This window comes from Artemia franciscana, chromosome 20, assembly GCF_032884065.1.
Source record: "Artemia franciscana chromosome 20, ASM3288406v1, whole genome shotgun sequence".
NCBI classification, from domain to species: domain Eukaryota; kingdom Metazoa; phylum Arthropoda; class Branchiopoda; order Anostraca; family Artemiidae; genus Artemia; species Artemia franciscana.
In genome coordinates, this window is record NC_088882.1 from 2,316,738 (window position 1) to 2,329,536 (window position 12,799).

The 12,799-nt window shown below is 32.0% G+C and overlaps 1 protein-coding gene across 4 annotated transcripts in view; it reads right to left on the reverse strand.

The window, feature by feature from the left end:
* Positions 1-12,288, reverse strand: part of LOC136040266 (zinc finger protein 287-like) — a 107,323-nt gene extending 95,035 nt beyond the window's left edge. For 3 of the 4 annotated variants that reach the window (XM_065724499.1, XM_065724503.1, XM_065724495.1), the window contains exon 1: positions 12,046-12,288. The gene's annotated coding sequence lies outside the window, so the exon portion shown is untranslated. Of the gene's footprint in view, positions 1-12,041 lie in introns of all 4 variants that reach the window. The other variant, XM_065724497.1, reaches the window with a different exon arrangement.
* Positions 12,289-12,799: the final 511 nt, after the last annotated feature.

A 12,799-nucleotide genomic window follows, 5' to 3' on the forward strand; every position in this document is an offset into this window, starting at 1 on the left:
GTATCCGGGTTTGAAACAAGAGCACTACATTTGTGGAGAGAGGATTCTAAAGATGCTACCAAGTCTGCAACTGGAACTTGTTTCGGTAAAAACGAAAATTTTGGCCCTTGTTCTAGGACTTTTTCTTCAACATAGCTAAGCTTTTTAGATGAAATATTTACAATCGCAGGTCCAGGACTAGGATTGTAAACTGGGTTGACCACTTGAGACTCATATTTCAACCTCATAAACTTATTAGTGAGTCTCTCTTGTGACACACGGAAATCATGGTGGAATAAATTCCTTTCCATCCTAACAATCTGCAAAAAATCATCAGTGGACAAGCTCTGTGAAAGAAAATTTTCTAGTGATTTTTGTTCTGAGGAAATTATATGTCTTCTGTGTTTTTTGTCCTTAATAATATGATTCAACGTTTTTAGCTGTAGTTTATGTGAGAACTGTGACTCTCGTAAAGTATTTAAGTGTAATTTATGCCTTAAGGATTTAGGAATAATTTTATTCCTTCTGCAGGATTCCAGAAACGTTTGTTGATTAATAATGTTCGCGTGTTTTTTCCCTAAACTAATAAAATGAAAAATATCTTTGGTCAAATGCTCCCCATAAGCGTGACGTAAATAATGACGACTTTTTTCCCAAGACAGTGAACCAACAAAACCTATTTGAATATTTCGGCCCTATATCTAAGGGTGGTCTTCAGCAAAGAAGAAATAAAAAACAATAAAACACTTACAATAAAAGTTCTCAGTTAAAAATCCATTTGTTTTTATTTTAAAATAGCCTTGGCATCATTACTTCTTAACGAAAAGTTCAGCCAAGACTGTCTGATAAAAGCTAACATTTTGCAAGATAAAAATGTTTATTCATTTCACTAACTGTATTTATTAAAAATTGGAATGATTTCTTATTGCGATATTTGCCTTCTCTGCAGCTAATCTGATAGTTCTTTTGATATTGGGCTTGTTTTTGTTCGTTCCTATTTTTGTTTTATTTTGAATTAGATTATTTTCTATGATTAATTTTGTGTACATAGGGTTGAGTGTGTATTCACCCAAGTCTCTATTTAGGGATGTGTTATTATTTAAGTTTCGTTTGATTTCGATTGCCTCACGGACAGTTTGTTTGATTCCTAGGTCATTGCTAATTAGAATTGTTTCGTCAAATAGAACATAATGGTCTGGATTTTCAAAAATATGATTACTTAAAGCTGAATCGAAACATATGGAGTTATTTTTAGATTTTAATGCTTTTTCAATACTTTCTTTGTGTTGCTGCAATCTTGTTCCTAAATTTTGGTGGGTTCGACCAATGTAATAATGTCCACAACTACATGGTATTTGATACACCCCTCGTAGATGAGTAATTGGGGTTTTATCCTTACCAGAATTGACAAGATTCATTATACTTAAATTGCTTGTGAATACAACACGTAAATTGTTCTTTAAACAAACTTTTTTCAGTTTTGAAGTAATTTTCGGAATATAAGGTAGGTAAATCGTGTTTGTGGGTTTATTTGAATCATTTACTGGTGTGGGATTTAAGGCTTCAGAAGAATGTATCTTTAACCTTTGAGCAATAACAGTATTTATGAGAGAAATTGGGTACCCGTTGCCAAAAGGTATGTCTGTAATAAAATTTAATTCTTTTTTAACATACGGCTCTGAACAGATATTAAGTACTCTATCCACAAGAGATATTACCACACCTCTTTTAACCTGTGGAGGATGGTTAGATTTGAAGTGAAGGTATCTATTATTATGCGTAGGCTTTCTGTAAACCGTAAATTCAAGTTTATTCACACTGCATATTATCAATACATCTAAAAAAGGTATTTTTCCATCTCTTTCGGTCTCTAGAGTGAATTGCAGGTTTCTATCGTAAGTATTTAAATGTTCTAGAAAACCTTTAAGTTCACTTTCACCATAATTCCAAACTGAAATTACGTCGTCCATGAAACGTCCCCAAAACACATGATTAAGAAAACCCGAATCTACGGCCCAATTTTCAAGATTCTCGACGAAAATATTTGCGAGTAGGCCTGATGGAGGTGCTCCCATAGGAAGGCCCCTTACCTGCTTGTAATATGAATCTCGAAACTGGAAGAGCATGGAATATTTGTTACATAATTTAACCAAATGCATGAGAACATCAATGTCTAGACCTATTGCTGACTCTTCAATTAGATGGTAATTGTTTTCCAGTTTATTTTGTAATAATTGTTCAGATTTTGAAACATCAATACTAGTATACATAGAAACTAAGTCAAAGCTGCTTAATATGGAATTTTCAGAAATGTCTATTTGTTTCAATTTTTCTACAAGATCAACTGAATTTTTTATATAAGATTTTTGGGAGTGAAGCAATGGTTTAAATGCAGTGCATAACCATTTTCCAATGTTTGAGGCAGGTGATTTTGTACTAGCTACAATGGGTCTTAGAGGAATGCCTTGTTTGTGCAATGTTGGTAATCCATAAAACTTTTAGCAAAAAACACCACGAGGGAGGAATTTTTTGTACAACTGTGGAGTGATTTTGCCATTTTCTTTCAAAGTTTTTAATTCTTTTATCACTTAAAATAAAAACAAATGGATTTTTAACTGAGAACTTTTATTGTAAGTGTTTTATTGTTTTTTATTTTTTCTTTGCTGAAGACGGCCCTTAAGGCCTTTTTTCGCGTCAACCAGCTGGTTTAACCAATGACAGCTTTGGTTTAACCAGCTTGTATGTTTAACGCAAAAACGGAAAAAATTACATATGGTTGAGCTCAAACAAAACTGGTTCGCGAAAACACTTTTTACTTGTCGGTTTGGGCAAAAAATTTCAAACATAAAACATCCGTATAGTGTTAAGAGTGTCATTCTATTATAATTAAATGATTTAGCACTGGCCTAATTTCCTCCGGATTTGGCATATTTCACATTAGTTTGAGATCAGAGAGAATTGAAAAATGATCTAGCATACTCTCTGGTATATTTGGAGAGAAAGGAAGGGCCTGAATTAGTGGAATCTTGGGTTAAATTGTTCAGGTAATATATTGGAAAATGTTGTATTCATACTGTAAACGCAAAATTATCTATTAAAAGGTCCTAAATGATAAGACTTTAGCTTTGTTGAGCTACCCTAAACAGAGGATAAAATTCTAGTTTGACTTCTTTTTGTTTTGATTTGGAATTCTACTAGCCTACCAGGCTATAGATTAAATTTCCAGTCAAATTCCAGTTTAGCTACTTTTTGCTATCTTTGATTGGGGTTATGTTAGGTGAATGAAACTTTCGGTGATTAATCCATAGCTAAAAACATACTCTGAGAAGCTATTGCTAAGCTTATGTGATTACCCTCTTCTGTTTTTAGATCTTGGAATTTTGCATACTGGACTGGTCTGTAACTATTAAAATTTTGGTAAAACAACATCTTACCTCAGCTAGCAGTTTCTGTTTCTCTGGTTTTAGCTCTGAAAATGCAATTCTTGTTATTTGAGTAGAATTTTAAGCCATATCAGTGTTTCATATTTAAATATAGGGAAATGTATATCCTGAAAGTTTCCAAATCTTGGAAACTTCATAAATTGAAATTGAGCAAAGTTAGGACACTAAAAACGCTTTTTTCTTGTCATTTAAGTAGAAGATTTATTTTGCAAGGTTTTCACTTTTATAACACAAGCATTTCTAAGGGTGTGGACCAAATATTGAGATTTCCAACTGTCATCATCACTAACCAGCAATTCTATGGGATTTAATCCTTATTTCATTAGACAATGTGATTTAAGGTAATTTAAGGCAAACGTTTTTAAGAGAGAGAAAGAGTAGAGTTAGATGCTCCAAAATACTTTCCCATGATATAGTTTAGTCTCTAGACCCATCCCTAAAAGTTTCATTTTCCTAACCTAAACCTTTTTCAAGATAATACAAATTTATCTAAAATAGAATTTTACCAAACAGAAGTTTAACCTAATAATTTGTAATAACATATTGTTCAGGCTAGCCTTTGCAATCCCTACAAATTTTGGCTCTTCACAATAAAGCACTATTACAGGCTTAGCCTAACAAAAGAAAGTAGCAAACTGCTTAATCTTAATAAAAAATAATCCAAAGGACTTTATATTTCTTCAATACAAAATATATATTAATTTTTGTTTTCAGTAGAATACTAGTTAAGTATAAACCAGCAAATGTTTAAGAATTTTTTGAGGGGGGACAGCTGCCTAAAATTAATAAAATATTTCTGATAAGCACAAAAATATAACAAATTAAGCTAAACTAGGAAAATAGTTTTTTTCTCACTGAACAGTTACCATAACACATAATGTGTTGTAAGATTTTTGCAGTACTTGTGCATTATAGCCACCACATTCAAGTTCTATTGAGAAGTTTGGTTTGGCTAATGTTAATGACATAAAATAAAATATGATGAATATATAAAACTTTATCAACAAAATTATGAAAACTACAACAAAGAATCCTGGAATTTGTAAATCAGCATCATATCTAAATATATTGTATCTTACATTGTGATAGATTGTTTTAATGCCCTACTGTACAGGAGTAAATATTTAAATTATGTATCATAGGCAATTATCTGAAGAGTAATCTATTAAAAGTCTCCTGAGCTAACTAGGGAAGTTTTTTTCTTTCTTTTTTACTTGCTTTCGCCTGTATCCAGTTCCTGATTGCCATATAAATTCCATATTCATAGTTAAATAACATAAGCCTTTGTATATAGACTATACCTTGTTGCTAATTTTTCTGGGCATAGAATGTTTGATTTGGTAAAGCCCTAGAGAAGGACCTGAAGAGAAAGAAACATAATAAAAAAAAATTCATGCTTCATAATTTTTAGAATAATAGCTGGTAACACATTTTATATTCAACTTTGCTCTACTTTACCCCTCAATCCTCCCAATATAAAAATGTATTGCTGAAATTTCCTATTTTCCATTTGTTTTGTCAATCTGTCTCTCTAACTTCATCCCATGTAGCTGTAAATTAAACAAATGTGACAAACAATAACTAGAAAAACAGGTGACAGGAGGTTAAATGCATTGAAAATATGAAATTTGAGCCATATTTCTGCACATTGGGAGGGGGATTGAGATAAAGCATAGCCTTACTTAATGATTTTCTCTTGCTATGTAGGGTAATTGGAAAGTCACTTGTATATCATGCTGTCCTTTTCAGTTTTAGTTGGATAGAAAAAATCCAAAGAAATTCCCCTATGAAAAGATAGGAGCCACAAAGTGAGATTGTATTTGTCAAAGCTTGGAGGTTTGTCCCTTCTGTCTGTTTAAACAAAACAGAATCTTAATTGAAGCTTTGTTCATTTCTATCTTAAGGGTGCACAACAATTATGATATAAGGTACTTTTCTTTATTCAATTGTCTTCTTTGTTGTCTAAAAGCCTTTTTTTTAATCTAGATGTTTCATAAATTGCTCATTTTTACCAGAAGTTCAGTTGACCTACTTTGAAATCCCTGGTCTTAAAATTACATTTGACTTTGTTAAAGCTAGGAGACATAGACCTTGTGTTTGTTTAAAGAAAGTGAATGAACATTAGTAATTTGTATTGCACTAAAGCCCTAAGGCCATCACAATTCCAAACAAAAAAGAAACTTCACTTTAGAATATTCAATATTGTCTAACATAACAGAAACAAAGAAAAAAAATACCAAATTTTACTTCTGCACTCTACTGTCAACATGAGACATTGTCCAAAATTTTAAAATCTTGCAAAACATTCATCCCTCATCACATTCACCAGCCATCTCTCATCAAGCCTACACTTCATTTCTCATCTCACTCAATCCTACAAATGCATCAAATAACCTACTCTCTCATTAGTGCTTCCATAGATATGGTCAAAGTAATTGCCATCTTGCTTACATTTTATTATATCTAGAGGTTTTCTGTAGCTAAGTCAGTACTTAAATATTTCATACACCTTTGTAAACAACCTTAAGATGGTAAAATAGGTTGGATTATCCAAATTTTTAGTTGCCACAATATATTTCAATCATTATTGTAATATAAAGGGCAGCCAATAGTAAAGGACCTGAATAAATATTTTAAGGTAATTAAAAAGGTTTATTACTCAAAAACTTGATAAAACTAAAAGGGACTTCTTAATGATTGATTACTTTAAAATATCTACATTATACACAACAATAAACCTTTGCTATAAAGGGAAAGTCAGTAAGGCCCAAAAACTATTCAATACTAATTGTGGTTTGAGACAGTTTGCTGAATGTCTAAATGATTTTAGATAGTAATGAAGATAAAATGCGGGCAAACTCAACACCAATATGCAAGTAAGTAAGTATGGCAGCACTGACACATCAAGGTCTAAACTGGCAGTGCTAATTTCCACTTTGTGACCCTTTGGCCAAGAATTGCAATTAAGGGCTGGGGGCCAGAAATCTTGTGCTTTTGTACACCCTCCCTGCTTACCTTTTGCATATTTCTCCATTTGCCTATTTACAGCTGGTTTAGATCTGTCTAACATCACTGACCCCCATTTAAAACAAATAAACAGGCAATACTAGGAATCAAACCTGTACCCCATGGACAAAGGATTTCTTACTAAGAGTGCTTTCCACTTAGCCAAGAACATTATTACAACCAGAGTAGAACAACTATTAAAAAAAAATATTGAAAAAAAAAACAAGATGGATTTACAGCCATTTTCACTAATCTTCAATACACATTGTATTTTACTTAGACAAGTTATTGTAAGGCAGGTGTCAACAAAGCTCCAGCAGGGATTGCTTTACTTAAGATGCAAACTAGCATGGTGAATACTTAGCTGGTAAAAACCCAATACACTAGCAATGCCAGGAATTAAACCTGTACCCCTTGGACAAAGGATTCCCAAACCAGAGTGCCAACAACTTAGCAAGGAACACAAATGTGACCAGAGAACTATTATTTGAAAAAAGAAATATTGAAAAAAACTCAATTCATGGTTGTTGCTTTTCTCTACTGTCCCATAAACAATATATTTTATTTAGACAAATTAATTTTAAGACAGGTATCAACAAAACTCCATCAGGGATTGTATTTACTTAAGATACAACAAGCAATGTGATTGCATAGCTTTGTGATATTCTAGTCTTAAATAATGATAAAAAAGCAAATTTACATTTGCTATTTGTTTTCCAAACCATTTTAAGCAAAACCATTTGCAACAGCAATATGTCCATGGTTAGATTAGTGTCTATCCAAAATGCTTTACAACAGAAGGGACACATTTCTTGCAAAGCAAATACTCAGCTTTAATGCTATTCTGTGTCATCTCTAAAAAATTAAACTGTATCAGGTGTATTTTGATATAAGATACTTCTAAGACTTTTAGCAAGGGGGCAGGCATTTCTTCACAATTTATACAATGTGTAAAAGAGCACCAGGGGGTGAGATTGAAAAAAAAAACTTTCAGGGATGGGTCTAAAGGCTAAAGTATGTTCTGGGAAGGTCTGCTTACATGGAGTGCAAAGAAACTGTTTCACAGCTTTCCTCAATCCACTTTATAAGGTTTTAAAGATATGCAAAGACATTTCCTAAATTTTGAAAAAAAAAATATTGATATGGCTTAAAATGCTACTCAAATAAAAGGAATTGCATTTTAAGAGCTAAAGCCAGAGAAAAAGAAACTGATAATTAAAATTAAGGTAAATCTTGTTTTGTCAAAATTTCAATAGTATAGGTATAGACCTTTTGAGTAAGCAATTATCTAAGACTTAGAAATCAGAAAAGGGTTGACATAGAAGCCTGGCAGTACCTTCCCAGAGTGTTTTTGACCCTGGATTAATTACTGAGTTTCATTCTTGTAACCTATTCCCTTTCCAAGATAATGAAAATTAGCTAAACTAGAATTTTACGTATTTTTTGCTTTGGATTCATTACTGGAAGTTCTATTTTCCTGACTTAACCCTTTTCTAAGTTAGCAAACAGTAGCCAAACTAGAGTTTGACCTGAAAATTTATCCATGGCCCTAAAGGGTAAGGCTGAAATGTAAAGAGTTCTGACAAAGATGCAACACATCTTGAAGCATCTAGTAAGAATAGTAATTGGATTAACAATGCTTTATAACCACTAGGGTCTTGCTTCATCAAGGTTTTATCTCTGAAGCCAAATTACCAAGCTAAGGTCAAGTCTAGGGCATCAAAAGGATGAAACAAAGATTTCCAAGTATCTACATAAGTTTTCAAAAGCATATTCAAACTCTTGACTTCCTGTATTAAGGCCTATGTGAATCAAATTGCAGGATATAACCCAACATTTATCCAAATAGCCCTAATACGAAAAAAAACAAAATTAAACCTTACTTTTGCGTGGCTAGAATTCTATTTGTCAGCTTATAATTCTTATTTTATATAGACTTATTTATAGCCTACGAATTCTTCTTTTCGAAATCTACGCCTGAAAAGATCAACCAACAATTATGAATGGTAGAACCCTACGGTTAAAAACAATGACAGTTCTGGTTAAATTAGAGTTCAACCAGTCAATTGTTTCACGCAAAATCACTTTTCATGACAACCTGGTTTGTCACTGTTTCACGCAAAAACAGCGGTTGAGCTCAACCACACCGAGTGGTTGAGCTCAAACAGTCTCTTTGGTTGACGCGAAAAAAGGCCTTTAGATAAAGGGCCAAAATATTCAAATAGGTTTTGTTGGTTCACTGTCTTGGGAAAAAAGTCCCCATTATTCTCTCTTTTGTTGTTGTAAGATGATGACAGTCAAAACTTGATCTACTAAATGGAGGTCAAAGGTCAATCTATCAGTTGTTTGAGTCATGACATGATTTATGACATAATTAAACAATTCTGGAGCAAAAACACACCCTTGTTGCACACCAATTTTGGTGGTAAATGGCGTGATCTGGTTTCCATTCACTTGGATGCAGCTATTGTATCCCTTGTATATCTTCTCAAGGAGTTGAAAGTATTTGCCTGTCAGTCATCTTCAACATATTTCTATATATTTTTAAATTAACACCAGACAGTTAGAAATGGACAATATTTTTGTTAATAGCAAATAAATTGTCTTACTGTTCACAAAAAACTCTTATACCTTGCAGTCCAAATTAATTTTTGAAAACTTCACCCCTGAGCTATTTTTTACCACTTTTTTTCAGTAAATCATAATTACTAAGTCCCCCATAAGCAGATTGATAGACAAAGGGGTGTGATGCATTTATTAAATATCCAAATTCCAAAAAAAAAAACACAGAATATAGTTTTTTCATTGAAAACTTTTTGTGCACAGGAAAGAAGATATTCTTATAATTGGATTTGAAAACTAAACAAGAGCCCAGAGGCATATTTTGCAGTTAGGTCACCTGCTTTATCAATAAATATGCTTAAGAATAGGGTGTGCTTCTTTTTCTTTGTTTTTTTAGGATAGGAGGCAGTGAAAACTCAAAAACAGCATGGCTTTCATTTAATTTTGAAAATAATTACACAATAAAAAGTTGCAGAATAAAAAGAAGCTGCAGAATATAGGCTTTTATTAACTTGGAAAAGTAACACTTTCCCAAGCCAATTCAAGATCTAAACAAGAACCCGGGAAGATATGGTCTGGTTTTGCTGCAACTCTAGTCTTATTTGTATTTTAAATCTGGGAAAAATTTTACAGGGGGAGTATTGTCACAGAAGTGGGGATTTTACAAGCGGCAAGAAGGGGAGATTTTCAGCAGAAGATGAATTGCCTGTTGGAGTAATTTGGAGAATTGTCTCATTTATAGTCTTAATATATATTTTTTATTGTTGTCTATCTTCTTGTTATGCATCATGTATTCCTTACTAAAACATTTGGCTGAATTAATTTCAGGAGGCTGGTGAAAACCAGTTGTTATAAGCCTAACCACTCAATTTTGACCAAAAATTATTGAAATTAGATGTCACTATTGGGCCAACTCAAAATATTTAAATGAGATTTGCATGTAAAATGATTATGGTATTTAAAAACAACATAAAAAAGGGCAATAAGCACTGTGTTCTCCTTCTTTCTATGTAAGAGAGGTGGAATCACTTCTAATTTTAAACCCAGTTTTTGTTTGGACATGGGAAAAATACTTAAATTTAGGCTTTATATTTTTTTACTAGGGAACATTGTGAAAGAAGATAAAAGCCATCTCCAAAAATAACATGAAGAAATAATTTAACTGTTTGATAGTAATCTAGAGTTACAGCTCTTCTGAAGGAAACATTCTAATAAAGCATACATGACTACATAACTCTTTATTTTATATACTTTTTCAGTATAAAATCAATTAACCTGACAAAAGTCATGTATTCTCTTCACCCAATGGTCCCATGGATAGACCTAATAATATATTTTTTTGTTACAGAATGTTATCATGAACAATTGGTTATTGAAAAGGTGTTTGTGCAGTCTATTGACTTGATGCAATCATGTTTCATCTTTAACTGTTTTCACTATTTACAAATTTTTCATTTTAATAGATGGATGACACTAGCAGAAGAGAACATAATAACAGTACTAATAGGAATCCCTAAAATTCTAGTTTAGCAACTTTTTGCTATCTTGGAAAGGGCTTGGGTTAGGGAAATGAAACTTTTAGGAGTGAATTCAGGGCCAATGACATACTCCAGGAAAGTATTGCCAAGCTTCCATCTTAACCATCTTCTGATTTCTAAGTCTTAGAAATTTGCAAACATGACAGGTCTAATACTATTTAAATTTTCACAGAACAACATTTTACCTGAATTTTCCATTTCTTTGTTTATTTTAAATTTAGGAAATGCATTTGCACATCTTTGAAATATCATAAATTGGGACTGAACAAATAGTGAAGTTAAAAAAAAATTCTTCATTTAGGCCTAAGTGGAAGATCTTTTGGTAAAATTATAGAAGTTCATATAACTGGCTTTCCTATAAAGTGAATATACCACTTGATGCCTTTTTTTATGCTCTTTACAAATGCAATAATTGCTTCTGCCTTAAATTCAAATTTAAGCACTTTTTAACCTAACCTAACCTTACTTAAAATAATTTTAGCACTGAGAAAACATAGCATTATTTTGTCAAAAACAGCACATAGTATTAATTTTTTTGAAATCAATGGATAACTTATGCTTTAAGTAAAAATTTGTCATTTTTAAGAGTTTAAATTTGAATCTGAAGTAAAAGCAATTATTATATTTGCAAAGAATGTAAAAAAAAGGCATTAAGTGGTATGTTTGCTTTACTGGTAAGTCAGTTATATGAACTGTCATAATTTTTTGAAAATTGGTCATTTTTAAGAGTTACAAAAGTGCTTAGATCTCAATTTAAGGTAGAAGCAATTATCATATTCGTAATAGCATAAAAAAAAGGCATCACGTGGTATATTCATTTTATAGGAAAGCCAGTTATATGAACTGCTATAATTTTACCAATCTTTTTTGTAAGGTTTCACTTCTATAATAAAACAAGATTTAAAGGTTATCAAAGGTCATTACCCTTTAGAGAGAGAAGGAGTGGAGGTTAGTAGCCTACTTCAAATTACTTTCCCAGGTTAGGTTGTCCTGTGGACTTGTCCCTGCAAGTTTCATTTTTCTAACCTAATCCCTTTCAAAACTAGTTAAAATAGAATTTTACCATATGAGACAATTGGAAAGGGCTGGGTATGACTTGTCAAAAATGTAAACTAAATAAACATCAGCAGAAAAATAACAATCTAAAAATATGCCTTTATGGTCAAAGATGTCTCCTGAGAAAGTTAAATTCTATGTATTTATTTGTAGTTGGCCAAGCCTATGTTCACCTTGTCCTAATGTATGTTGGTTATAGAATCTTAAATACATTGAACCCAAAAACACAAGCCTATATATACATTATTTAGGGCTAAACCAGGACAAGTTCAGGGAGTATGGAACAAGCAACTTTTTCGTGAGACAAGAAAAAGAGAAGGAATATATGGAAAATATATAGTTTGAAGTATATATTTGCATATTAGGGGGGGGGGTAAAGTATTTGGAGTGTGAAGGTAGAAAACAATTCTTAGTTCATGATATGCAGAATAATTGTATCTATACCCACTATACTTACTTACTTTGAAGTATAAATCAAGAAATTTAACAGTAGGCCTGGGACTAAATTTCAGTGCTTCTTATTCAGAAATAGCCTAGGCTATATTATGAGTGGCCACGTGAAATTGCTTTTTAAGCCTATGCCTAAAAATAAGATCAAATGATTGAATCCCAGTTCAAAATGAATAATCAAGCAAGTCAGTCTGCAAGTCTCGTTTCTCAATCAGAATATTTAGATATTTATTAATTTTCTCAAATAAAAATGGCTATTCTGTAAATTACGCTATCTATTACTTGAAGATTTAAAGGTAGCATACTTTTCCAGGTACAAAGGCATAACTAGCAGGTTATGTCCATTATAAGCCGCCAAACTTTTTGTTTAAAAAAATATTAAAGAATTTAAAGATAAAATGTTTAAAGAATTTAAATAAAATCTGAGCACCTTAACTTGACTTCTTAAGCTGTTTTCCTGGAAAAATATCTTTGTTATGCTATTCTCAACGGTTTATGTACTCTGAAGAGATTCTCATCGAATTTCTCTGACTATTATTCTGTTTTCTGTAAGCTATAAGATCTAAGCACTTTGATAAAGCAAAATTAGACACAGTGCTGATAATTTAGAATATCAGATGTGCAATTTTACAATCTGATGGACAAGAGAATGTTGCGATAATTTTCCCCAATATATATATAATGTAAAATTAAATGAATTTTCTAATATTTTTTAGTTAAAAGTGCAAAAATATATTTAAAAAATGACACTAAGAAGACGAAGTA